The sequence below is a fragment of the Apium graveolens genome, chromosome 10 (assembly GCF_009905375.1).
Source record: "Apium graveolens cultivar Ventura chromosome 10, ASM990537v1, whole genome shotgun sequence".
In the NCBI taxonomy this organism is placed as follows: Eukaryota; Viridiplantae; Streptophyta; class Magnoliopsida; order Apiales; family Apiaceae; genus Apium; species Apium graveolens.
In genome coordinates, this window is record NC_133656.1 from 133,174,988 (window position 1) to 133,186,927 (window position 11,940).

The following is an 11,940-nucleotide window of genomic DNA, read 5'->3' on the forward strand; positions in this document are numbered from 1 at the left end:
GGTTAGACATATCTGAATTTAGCGGCTGTTGAGAGATTTGAGCAAGTCCAGACAACTGATCAACTAGAAGATCATCTACAGTTGTTGGTTGAGCTTCAGCTGCCTGTAACCATTGGGAAATGAGGTGTGGTTAAGAAGTAGATGGTTGATCTGTTGCGTTAGAACCACCTGTGATTGAGGTCATAGTTTGACCAACAGATTGCTCTGTGATTTTGACAGTTTGTTGTTCCTCACTTGTGGTGGGAACCTCCATTTGAATTGGAGGGGAGTTAGCTAGGTTACTGTCATGTACTCTAGCCTCAAACCCTTTCTCATTTTGTAGTGAGCTTGCACTTGAATGTGTTAAACTTGCCTTCCCTATAGCAGGATCATTGACAATTGTACTTCTAGCTTCAATTGTGAGTGCAATTTCAGCTAGAGTTGTGAGGGGAGTTGTTCCTATAACAGGAACCTCCAATTGAATTGGAGAAAATTTAGATAGCTCCCCCTCGGGAGTACTACCCTCAAACCTTACAGCCTGTGAAGGATGATTTACACATAAAGGTGCATCTGTAACTATCATGAGGTCTTCAGTAAGGACTGATGGATCCCCCATATTTGTGATGGTATCATTAAGGTCTACTCCAGCTAGTAGCCTATCCCCATCTAGATGTGGTGTCTGGGTGGTGAGCACAGTTTCTTGAACCATGTCACTTGAGGTTGGCAACACTTGAGGATTAGATTCAAGTGTTTGACTGTAAGATGAAGAAATTTAAGAAATCAGATTTTGAATCTCAAATTAGAGTGTTGGCAGCTCCCCCTGAGTAGAAGAGGGAGATTCAAGTGATGTGATCTCCTTGTGTGTGCCATCCTTATTCATCCTTCCATACACTTGAATTGTTTCAAGTGTTTGTGCAGACTCATTACAGGGTGCACTAGGGAGAGTGATCTTTTCAATAGAGACACCCTGTAGAGGATGCCCCTAGAGTCTGTTTGTGTGCAGAGGTGGCTTGAGTGGTCAGCTCAGATTGTTTAGCCTTCTTTGTCTTTTTGACCAAGGGTGACTTAGGTATTGTTTGTTCCTCACCACTCTCATTTATGATTATCAGGTTTGCCTGCTTTCTCTTCTTTTTACTCACTTCACCCTTTTGGGAGGATGATGTAGTGGTTGGTTTCCTAGCTTCTAGTGGTACAGAAGAAGTGGTCTCAGATTGGGAAGGCTCATGTTGGTTGTCCTGTGTCTGTACTTCCACAGTGACATGAGCCATAGTTGTACTAGATTCAACATTTGATCTCATGTCAGGCATTGGGTAAGGGTAAGTCTTAAACCTATCCATAATGGATGGAGTGATTTTTAGACTTACAATTACCTTGTTCTTTGTAGTAAGTGAGCCAAATATAATTTTGGACACTTGCTTACAATTGCCTATTTTTGCGTTATCTATACCATTAAGTAAATGAATGTCTGACACTTTATGATTTAAAGTAGACATGATAAACCTAGGAAAGAAAATTTCCTTACCTCTTGCAGCTAGGGGCATTGTGAGCCTGGTGGCAAGTTCTTCCAGGATCAATAGACCAACATTCAAGTGTCTCTTGTGGGCTATGGAGAACACCAACTTCTGCACCACACTTGATATATTGTCATATAATGTCTTTCTGTAGGTGAAGGCCCTCACTATAGAATCAAACAAGAAGGACCATTTCTTCCTCAGGTTTGTTCTGTTCAGACTTGCTAGGTTGATTCTTTCACCATAAGTTTATGAAATCCATGAACTTAGCTAGCTCATCCTGTGTTGGCACCTCCACCAGATTTTAAGTTGGAAGACCCAAAGTTGCATTCACATCTAGCTTATTGAACTCTATTTGTTGGGCTCCAATTGAGCAAGTCACCATCATAGATATTGAACTCTATTTGTTGGGCTCCAATTGTCCTCACCACAGCAATTGTCCAGAATTCATGCAAAATATCCAGGTACAGGATTGGGTTAGTATTTAAAGCACCTGCAAGATATGATTCAGACAAAAACTGAACAAACCCCTTGAAAGAATCAGGAGCCTGATTATCATCGGTAAAAGCAAGGTAGTTAGTTCCATTCTTGGGGATACCAGCTCTAACATTGTTGGATGCCATTTTTGTTGAGTAAGAAAGAATGGGTAAGAAAAATGAGAGAGAAAGAGCTTGAAACGAAAGAGAAATCGGTTTGGATTTGAAAATTAGGTCACTGTTAGTCGCTAAACACGCGCTAATAATACACGTAAGTATACGCGTTCGCAAGTAATATAGAATTATTTCTAATTTGTTCCCATGGAGACTGACTTTGGTTAACTAATTAATTTATGCACTTATGCACCGATGATATTGTTATTATCCAATGCTAAGACGATAACAATTTGGGTTTTTGATTATAACTAAGAATTAAACTAACAATTATAACTAAGAGAATAAGAATGGTTGAATTAATATATATGGCAAACACGGGATTCTAACTTCATTAAATACTTCATTGAATAGCTTTATTGTTCTTAATCTTAGCATGTAATGGTGATGACACTAATCAGATAACACGAAACTGATAAATGCCAACTTTCGTTGCACGAATACCATACTACCAGATATCCACAAAATAGATAGAAGTTAAATAGACACCAATTATATTGAGACCCTATATGTCTATAGAATTTGACAACATAAAGGTTTAAAGCACAAGTTATCTATCGTGATTACATAGGGAAAGTAAGATGGTTAAAATTACCTACGAATCATGCATAACAATAACACATGAACTTATGTTAGCATGGCAAGTTCTAAATCCTTAAATTCATTGTCGCTTCATTAAAGATTAACACGCTATCTTATAAGTTCGCGTCGCTCATAAGAAGAATAAGCACAACCAATACTAGGTTATCATACAATCACCACACACTAAAGTATCGAAATAAATTAACTAAAGAAATTCATAAATAAATCCGCTAGAACCCCACGATAACGATTACCCCATAATCGGACTCATCATCAACATGGGTTCTGATGAAAACATGGTATAACAAACATAGTCTTTATACTGAATAAATAATAAAACCAAATACGAAACAAGAGTAAGGTTCATGAATAAGAAAACTAGCATCCAAGTTACAACTTAGAACAAAGATTCACAAGTAAAAACAAGATCTTCTTCGTCTTCGTTAAATCGTGCTAACACGGTCTTCTTACGGCTCTCCTTGTGCTCTGGTATATTCGTCTCCCTAGAAAACGTCCTTTATTTAGGTATATATAACAGCCCATGCAAGATAGAAGTCCTCCAATTATAAATCAACTAAATCAAGATTCTGGGATCCCGACCCTGCGTGGTCGCGCGCTTCATCACCGCGTGCGCGCTGGCTTTTTGACAAATGGGCGCGACCGCGCGCTAGACCGGCACGGGCACGCCGTGCTTCTGGAAAAACTTCTGAATTTCTTTAATTATTGCTGCAATCGAGTTGGCTTCCGGAGCTTTATTCTTTGGACATCATCCTAACACCATATTAGCACCAAAATAATGCTAATTCACCTGATTCTTAGAATAATGTCTGAAATGCAAAAACACTAGAAAATATATTAAAACACCAATAACTTGAGTACATTTACACCAATTCAAAGCTTTACGGAGCGTAATAAAGTGTCATAAATGCCACTCAACATACCCCCAAGCTACAAACCAGAGACGTGTGTGTGTGCAACTGCTTACAAATATACTATCGCCACCAGATCAATAATCATGACTCACTATTCATCAAAGCAATCACAAGGTTATAAACAGAATAAAAGCTAGACTCAAAATAACTTATAACACTTCAATTCTTATACTGGAGTTTTATATGGATTCATGCTTTTATTCAAACAAAACAACACACTTATGCTTATTTGATCGTGCAATGAGTGAGGTCCACAAAAGATTTATACAACAGTACCCATGTAGCGAGCGTTAGGTTAGCGGATCCCAGACTATAAAAGCCTTAGTTCACTAGGCACAAAGTCCTCTAAGAACTTAATAACTCGAGTACTGAAGAGCCCACTCGAGATCAATTATACATAACACTTATTTTTTCCTTTTTCTCTTTTTCCTTTTTCTCGTTTTTTTTCACAATTTCTAAACGAGTGTGTTTCACTCCATCTCGTTCAACCCTAGACTACTCATATAAATATGAGCCGGCTACTAGCCATTTGACACCTAGCCAACACAACTAGCAATGAAATCCAATTTTTCTCCAATTTCTAAAAATCCATGTTATATTATTATTAAGAGAATATCCTAAATTCTATATATAAACAAGTGATTAAATCTCGACAAATAAACAAACTATGACCATGATCTAGTACTTTAGCAACCTATAAGACTTAGTCAAATACAGTTTTCTTTAGCATGCAAATCAATTCGATAAGATTTAACATCACTAAATACGACATCACTACACTAGTATCAATATCACAAGTCAATCGGAAAAATTATCTACGGGATCATGTTATTATGCAAATGCATGAACTATATGAAGAAAGTACTATAAAAACTACCAAAAATAGAAAAAACTACATGGCAAAATATGCAACTATATGAACTAAACTATCATGAATATGCAAACTAGATGTGACTCATACAAAACATATTCCTTCAACTACTACCCCCAAACTTAAAATATTCATTGTCCTCAGTGAAGGTAATAGTAAGGAATCAGGCATACCTAATCCGAATCAGGATCCTTACCCTCAACGGGTGGAGTGTCAGGCGTGTCTGGAGGTGGATACACGGAGTCCACACCAAATACTAGCCACTGAATGTCAACACCGGTGGCCCTGAAAGCTGTCCCCAATGCCTGAGTGAGATCACGTACAAACCTGTTGTGGATGTCATGCATCATATCCATCCTCCTAGCCAGACGCCTATACTGCATCATGCTCATACCAGCTCCAACATCAATTCCTTCCTCCTCCTCATGTGCCTGCTGAGATGGCCCTGCCTCATCTCCTAGCTGAGATCTCCAAGTAGTCCTGCTCGTCTGGGTGGCCCCAACAGCTGGCCTCCCACCAGGTAGATGGTCAAAAGTATAACCACGCCCCTTCAGATCAGGCTTGCCACCATCCCACTCTTGCATCGTAGCCAAAGTAGTGCTGTCAATAGGAGCACTCGAGATCTGCAAATGCTCATATGCTAGGCAATGAACTCCAACTGCCACACATAATTTCGTCACAACGGACGCATATGGTATAGACCCCGTGGTACTCCCCCTCAAGAACTTCAGAATACCCTGATAAATCACCATCCCAAGATCCACATAATCACCCTGAAGAATGCCCCACAATAGTCATGCACGCTCTACAGTAATCTCATGCACATGCAAAGATGGCATGATGTTAGCACAAATAAACATGTTCCATGCACGAGAAAACCTGTTCATGCTGGAAGCCAGGAACGTAGAGTACTCAGTAGTGCCCCTCTTGATCTTCCAATGTGTATCAGGCATGCATAGTGTAGCAACAATAAGATCCAGATCAAAGTCCTCTGGAGTCTTATCATTCCAAGTGTCATGCCCGGGCTTCCTTGCGAGCTGCTCAATCACTCTCGTAATAACATCAGCACTATACTCCACAATCATCCCTCGTACCACCGTGAAGCCATTATTCTCAGCCTACACATTCGTATTGAACTCGCAAATAACATTTATGGGCACAGCAGCGGGTGCCTCATAAAAAGGAACCCAGTCCATCTCCAGAATCATCTCCAACAGCTTACCATCCTTCCCCGATGGCAGAAAACCTCTCTCCTTGATGATAGGCTTCGAGAGAAGCCTCGTATACTCCGCTTCAGCCTCAAGAGTAGAAAACCTCGGCCTCACACCACCCGCACTAGAAGAATCGGTGGTTCTGCTGCTTACTTATGTTCTCTGTCTCTTGGGTGCCATTGGAATTGAGTAGAGAGAATAAGAGTTTGTGTTTGAGAGAGAATTTGTGTATGAGAAATTTGTGAAGTGGTGAAGAAGTTTGTGTATAAGTGTATGTATTTATAGGAGGTGAAAAGAGAATAATATATGGAATAGAAGTGAGATTTGATTATGGGAATAATGAGTTTGATTTGGAAAGGGAAATTTGGGATGTGGGAGAGTAAAATTCGGGTAGGAATTGATTTTGTAGCAAAAATCCCATTTTTCCTCTTCAAAACTGCTATTTTTATTTTTCTGAGTCGGGACCTCGGTGTGGCCGTGCGCTAGGACAGCGTGGGCGCGCTCTACTTCTGCCAAATCGGCGCGGTCGCGCGCTAGATCAGCGCGGACGCGCCGTGTCTCTTTAATTTCAGCGTGGTCGCGCGCTAGATCAGCGCGGGCATGCCTGGCTTCTGAAGTTGGCCCTGAATTTTTCTGTTTTTCTGATTTTTTTGTGATTTTCTCTTTTCTTCTTGCTTCCTCTACTTACTAATGTGCAACAAACTTGGGTTGCCTCCCAAGAAGCGCTTACTTTACGTCGTTAGCTTGACATAGAAACTTGAGATTAAACGAATAACAAAACGGCACTAACCACCTCGCGGTTTGTCGTGTCACCATAGTAATGCTTCAACCTCTGACCATTTACCTTGAATGCTTGGCCGGGATCATTCTCAAAAATCTCCACCGCCCCATGTGGAAACACAGTTTTGACAACGAACGACCCTGACCATCTTGACTTCAACTTTCCAGGAAAAAGACGGAGACGAGAGTTGAACAAAAGAACTTGTTGCAGCGGCACAAATGATTTGAGCACTAGATCCTGATTGTGCTAGCTCTTGACTTTCTCCTTATACATTTTATTGTTCTCATAAGCTTGAAGTTGAAACTCGTCGAGCTCATTTAATTGAAGCATCCTCTTCTTACCAGCTGCATCCAAATCCAGATTCAATTTCTTCAAACCCCAATACGCTTTATGCTCTAGCTCCGCCGGCAAATGACACCTCTAACCATAAACCAACTGGAACGGAGATATTTCCAACGGAGTCTTGTATGTTATTCTATACGCCCAAACAGCTTCATCAAGCTTCAAAGATCAATCTTTCCTCGATGGACACACAACTTTCTCCAAGATGCATTTGATCTCTCTGTTAGACACCTCAGCTTGCCCATTTATCTGAGGATGATAAGCCGTAGCAATGCGATGATTCACATTATACCTTTGCATCATAGCGGTGAACTTGCGGTCACAAAAATGCGACCCCTCATCACTGATTATGACTCTTGGAGTTTCAAACCTTGTGAATATCTGCTTGTAAAGAAAATTAAGCACCACCTTCGCATCGTTCGTTGGCAACGCCTTAACCTCAACCCATTTCGACATATAATCAACCGCCAACAAGATATACTGATTGGTCAATCCCCCAAACATCAAAGACTTTGACCTCAAGAAGCACATTAAGAGGCATCTCATCCCTTTTGAATATATTACCCACACATTGACATCAATTACATTTCAAAACGAAATGATGAACATCTTAAAATAAAGTTGGCCAAAAGAACCTTACTTGAAGAATACGAGATGTTGTCTTTTCTCCATCATAATGTCCTCCATAAGCCATTGAGTGGCAATCTCGCAAGATCCCCCATTTCGTTGTAAGGAATACATCTCCTGATGATTTGGTCAGATCCTTGGCGAAAAGGAAACGGCTCATCCCACATATACCACTTCACTTCATGTAGAAACTTCTTCATTTGAGCTGGAGTCAACTCTGGAGGCATAACGTTACTCACAAGGTAGTTCACTATGTCGGCGAACCACGGTTCCTTTGCTTGCACTCCAAATAATTGCTCATCGAGAAAAGATTCATTAATTAAAGACTTATCTTGTGAAGTAGCAATTGGATCCTCTAAACGCGAGAGATGATCGACAACTTGATTTTCAGTCCCTTTTATGTCCTTGATCTCTAACTCAAACTCCTGAAGTAAAAGAACCCATCGAATCAACCTTGGCTTCGAGTCCTTCTTCGAGATGAGATATCGAATTGCAGCGTGATTAGTGAAAACTGTCACCTTCATCCCAAGTAGATAAGATCGAAACTTCTCAAAAACATAGACTATAGCCAAAAGTTTTTTCTCAGTAGTGGTGTAATTAAGTTGAGCACCATTCAGAGTCTTACTAGCATAGTAGACTACATGAAATATGTTATTCTTGCGTTGCCCAAGAACTGCTTCAACTGCATAATCGCTTGCATCACACATCATTTCAAATGGTTCAGACCAATCAGGTGCAGTTACGACAGGTGCCGTAATCAAACTCTTTTTCAACGTCTCAAAAGCAGCAAGGCACTCGTCATCAAACTTAAAAGGAACGTCTTTCTCTAGCAAGTTGCACAATGACTTCGAAATCTTTGAGAAGTCCTTGATGAAACGCATATAGAAACCCATGTGACCAAAAAAACTGTGAATTCCCTTAACATAAATTGGTGGAGGAAGATTTTCAATGACGCCCACCTTGGCTTTGTCCACCTCAAGACCCTTACTAGAAACCTTGTGACCAAGAATAATGCCCTGGCGCACCATAAAATGACATTTCTCCCAATTGAGAACCAAATTGGTCTCAACGCACCTTTTCAATACTAACCCAAGATTGTGCAAGCATTCGCCGTAAGAAGTTCAAAGATGGAGAAATCGTTCATGAACACTTCTACGTTATTTCCAATCATATTAGAGAAGATGGCCATCATACATCTTTGAAAAGTGGCTGGCGATCCACATAGCCCAAAAGAAACTCTTCGAAAAGCAAAAGTACCAAAAGGACACGTGAATGTAGTTTTCTCTTGATCTTCTGGAACGATACAAATCTGATTATAGCCCGAATAGCCATCCAGAAGACAACAATAATCATGCCCAGCCAATCTATCCAGCATCTGATTAATAAAAAGAAGAGGGAAGTGATCCTTCCTTGTAGCTTTATTCAACTTCCTATAATCCATGCAAACTCTCCACCCCATGACTGTTCGTGTAGGAATAAACTCATTCTTCTCATTTTCTACCATAGTGATACCACCTTTCTTTGGCACAAATTGAACTGGGCTCACTCATGAACTGTCAGAAATAGGATAGATGATCCATGCATCTAGCCACTTAAGGATTTCCTTCTTCACAACCTCTTTCATTATCGGATTTAGCCTTCTCTATTGCTCAACAATAGGCTTGCTTCCTTCCTCTAGCAGAATTTTGTGCATACAATAAGAAGGGCTAATTCCCTTGATATCTGTTATAGTCCAACCAATTACCGATTTGAACTCTCAAAGAATTCTCAAAAGCTTCTCCTCATCGGTACCTGAAAGGTCAGATGCAATAATAACAGGCAAAGTAGATGCATCACCTAAAAATGCATACATCAAATATTCAGGTAAAGGTTTAAGCTCTAGAGTAGGAGCTTCCTCAATAGATGGCTTGAGGCGCTTCAGAGAACTTTTCAACTCCTCCAAACCAAGAGATTCAAAAGGCATATACATCTTTCGCTTTCAGGGAGAAGCATTCAAATATTGCAAGTGCTCATCACCTTTGTCATCTGTACTATCAGAATTCCCCAATAAGGCTTTCTCTAAGGCATCAGACCTTAACAATCGATCGAGTTCAGAATTAATCACAGTATCGACCATTTCTACCTTAAAACACTCCTCATTTTCTGTAGAAAATTTCATGGCATTGAACACATTAAAAGTTACATCCTGATCCATCACTCGCATGGTAAGTTCACCCTTCTACACATCTATCAAGGTTCGGCCGGTAGCCCAGAAAAAGGTCTTCCTAAGATTATGGGTATCCTCCTCGAAATTAAGAATTACAAAATCAGCAGGGAAAATGAGTTTATCCACCTTGACCAAGACATCCTCCATAATACCTCGCGGATATGTAATAAAACGATCGGCCAACTGCAAAGTCATGTATGTAGGCTTTGGATCAGGCAAGTCCAACTTTTTGAAAATTGACAATGGCATTAGATTGATGCTAGCTCCCAAGTCACATAGACACTTATCAAATGACACCTTTCCAATGGTGCAAGGAATAGTGGAGCTTCCAGGATCTTTAAGCTTCGGAGGTAATTTCTGCTGCAACACGGCACTGCATTCCTCCGTGAGAGCAACAGTCTCTAACTCATCAAGCTTCACCTTCCTAGAGAGAATACCTTTCATAAACTTTGTGTAACTAGGCATTTGTTTAAGAGCTTCAGTGAAAGGTATGTTGATGTGAAGTTTCTTGAACACCTCCAGATCTTCACAAACTGCTTATCCAGTTTCTTCTTCTGTAGCCTCTTAGGAAAAGGAGGTGGAGGATAGAACTGTTTCTCCCCTATACTACCCTCAGGAGGAGTGTGCTCAATAGTAGTCTTCCTTGGCTCCACTTCGTCTTCCTTCTGCACTTCTTCTTCTTCATCCTCTATTTCAGAATCTGGAGTCTTAGATTTTTCAGGATTCGCAACCTTACCAGACCTCAATGTGATTGCTTTAACATGCTCCCTAGCTTCCTTCGTGCATGGCACTTCAGTATCGCTTGGAAGCGTGCCAGGTTGTTGATTCAGTAATGTATTAGCAATTTGCCCGATCTGATTCTCCAAGATCTTGATAGACACAGCTTGGCTCTTGCATATGAGCCTCAACTCCTCCAATTCAAATTTTTCATTAGCTTGAGGTAACTGCTGAAGTTGAAGTTGTTGCTTCGAGACATATTACGGTTGCTGAAAACCAGGAGGGTTATACTGCCTTGCTGTGTATGGCTGATAAGATTGTTGCACCACATTCTGATTGTTGCTCCAGCTGAAGTTAGGATGACTGCGGTTGTTGGGATGATAAATGGCTGGCACAGGTTGCTGCGATCGCTGAAAGTTGCTCACGAACTGAGCTGATTCACTAGAAATAGCACACTGATCAGTCTCATGGGCACCGTCACAAAGCTCACAGACACTAGTGATTTAATTAAGTCCATAAATAGTCAAAGTGTCTACCTTCATCGTCAAAGCCTTAAGTTGGGCAGCTGCTATAGCAGTTGTTGCATCCAACTCCAGAATTCCTGCTACTTTTTCATGAGTCAGTCTCTGGGAAGGATTTTGATATTCATTAGCAGCAATCAGTTCAATCAATTTATAAGCTTCATTGTAGCTCTTAGCCCACAAGGCTCCTCCTGATGCTGCATCGAGCATGGGTCTAGAAGTAGCACCCAATCCATTATAGAAACAGTTTATAATCATTCAGTCAGGCACGCCGTGGTGTGGAAACTTCCTTAGCATCTCTTTATATCGATCTCAAGCCTCACACAGAGATTCTCCATTTTGCTGAGCAAACTGAGTAAGAGCATTCCTGATTGCAGCAGTCTTCGCCATAGGGAAAGAATTTAGTGAGAAACTTTTGAGCAAGATCCTCCCATGTGGTGATAGACCTTGGTGGTAGAGAATGTAACCAGCACTTCGCTTTATCTCTCAGAGAGAATGGGAATAGTCACCGGTTGATAGCATCTTCAGTCACACCATTGAACTTGAAAGTGTCACAGATCTCAATGAAATCCCTGATGTGCATGTTGGGGTCTTCAGTAGGAGAACCCCCAAACTGAACAGAGTTTTGTATCATCTGAATCATGCTTGAATTCATCTCAAAAGCCTTAGGAATTTCTGCTTGATCTCCCAATACTACTAAAACTGGTTCCTCGATTTTCTCTTCTTCTTCTATCTTCTCTTCGTCCTCAAAAACATCCCTTCGAACCACTACAACTTCTTCCTCGGCTTTATCCAGAGTTCTCTTATGAGATCGCGAATGCGTATGCATACACGCTCGCTAGAGTACCTGAAATAAAACAAGAAAATAGATAAGTAATAATGTCCGACCCAATGAACTTTAACGATCACTGATGACAAACACATAAATTAAAGTTAACACTGCAGTCCCCGGGAGCTGCGCCAAAAACTTTTTAGTCACTAAACACGCGCTAATAATAGACGCAAGTATA

At 40.7% G+C, this 11,940-nt stretch overlaps 1 non-coding gene across 1 annotated transcript; it reads left to right on the forward strand.

Moving 5' to 3' along the window:
- The first annotated feature begins 11,198 nt into the window (after window positions 1–11,198).
- On the forward strand, window positions 11,199–11,305 carry LOC141694021 (small nucleolar RNA R71). Its single transcript, XR_012563354.1, has one exon. It is a non-coding gene; the product is annotated as a small nucleolar RNA R71 (small nucleolar RNA).
- The last annotated feature ends 635 nt before the right edge of the window (window positions 11,306–11,940 follow it).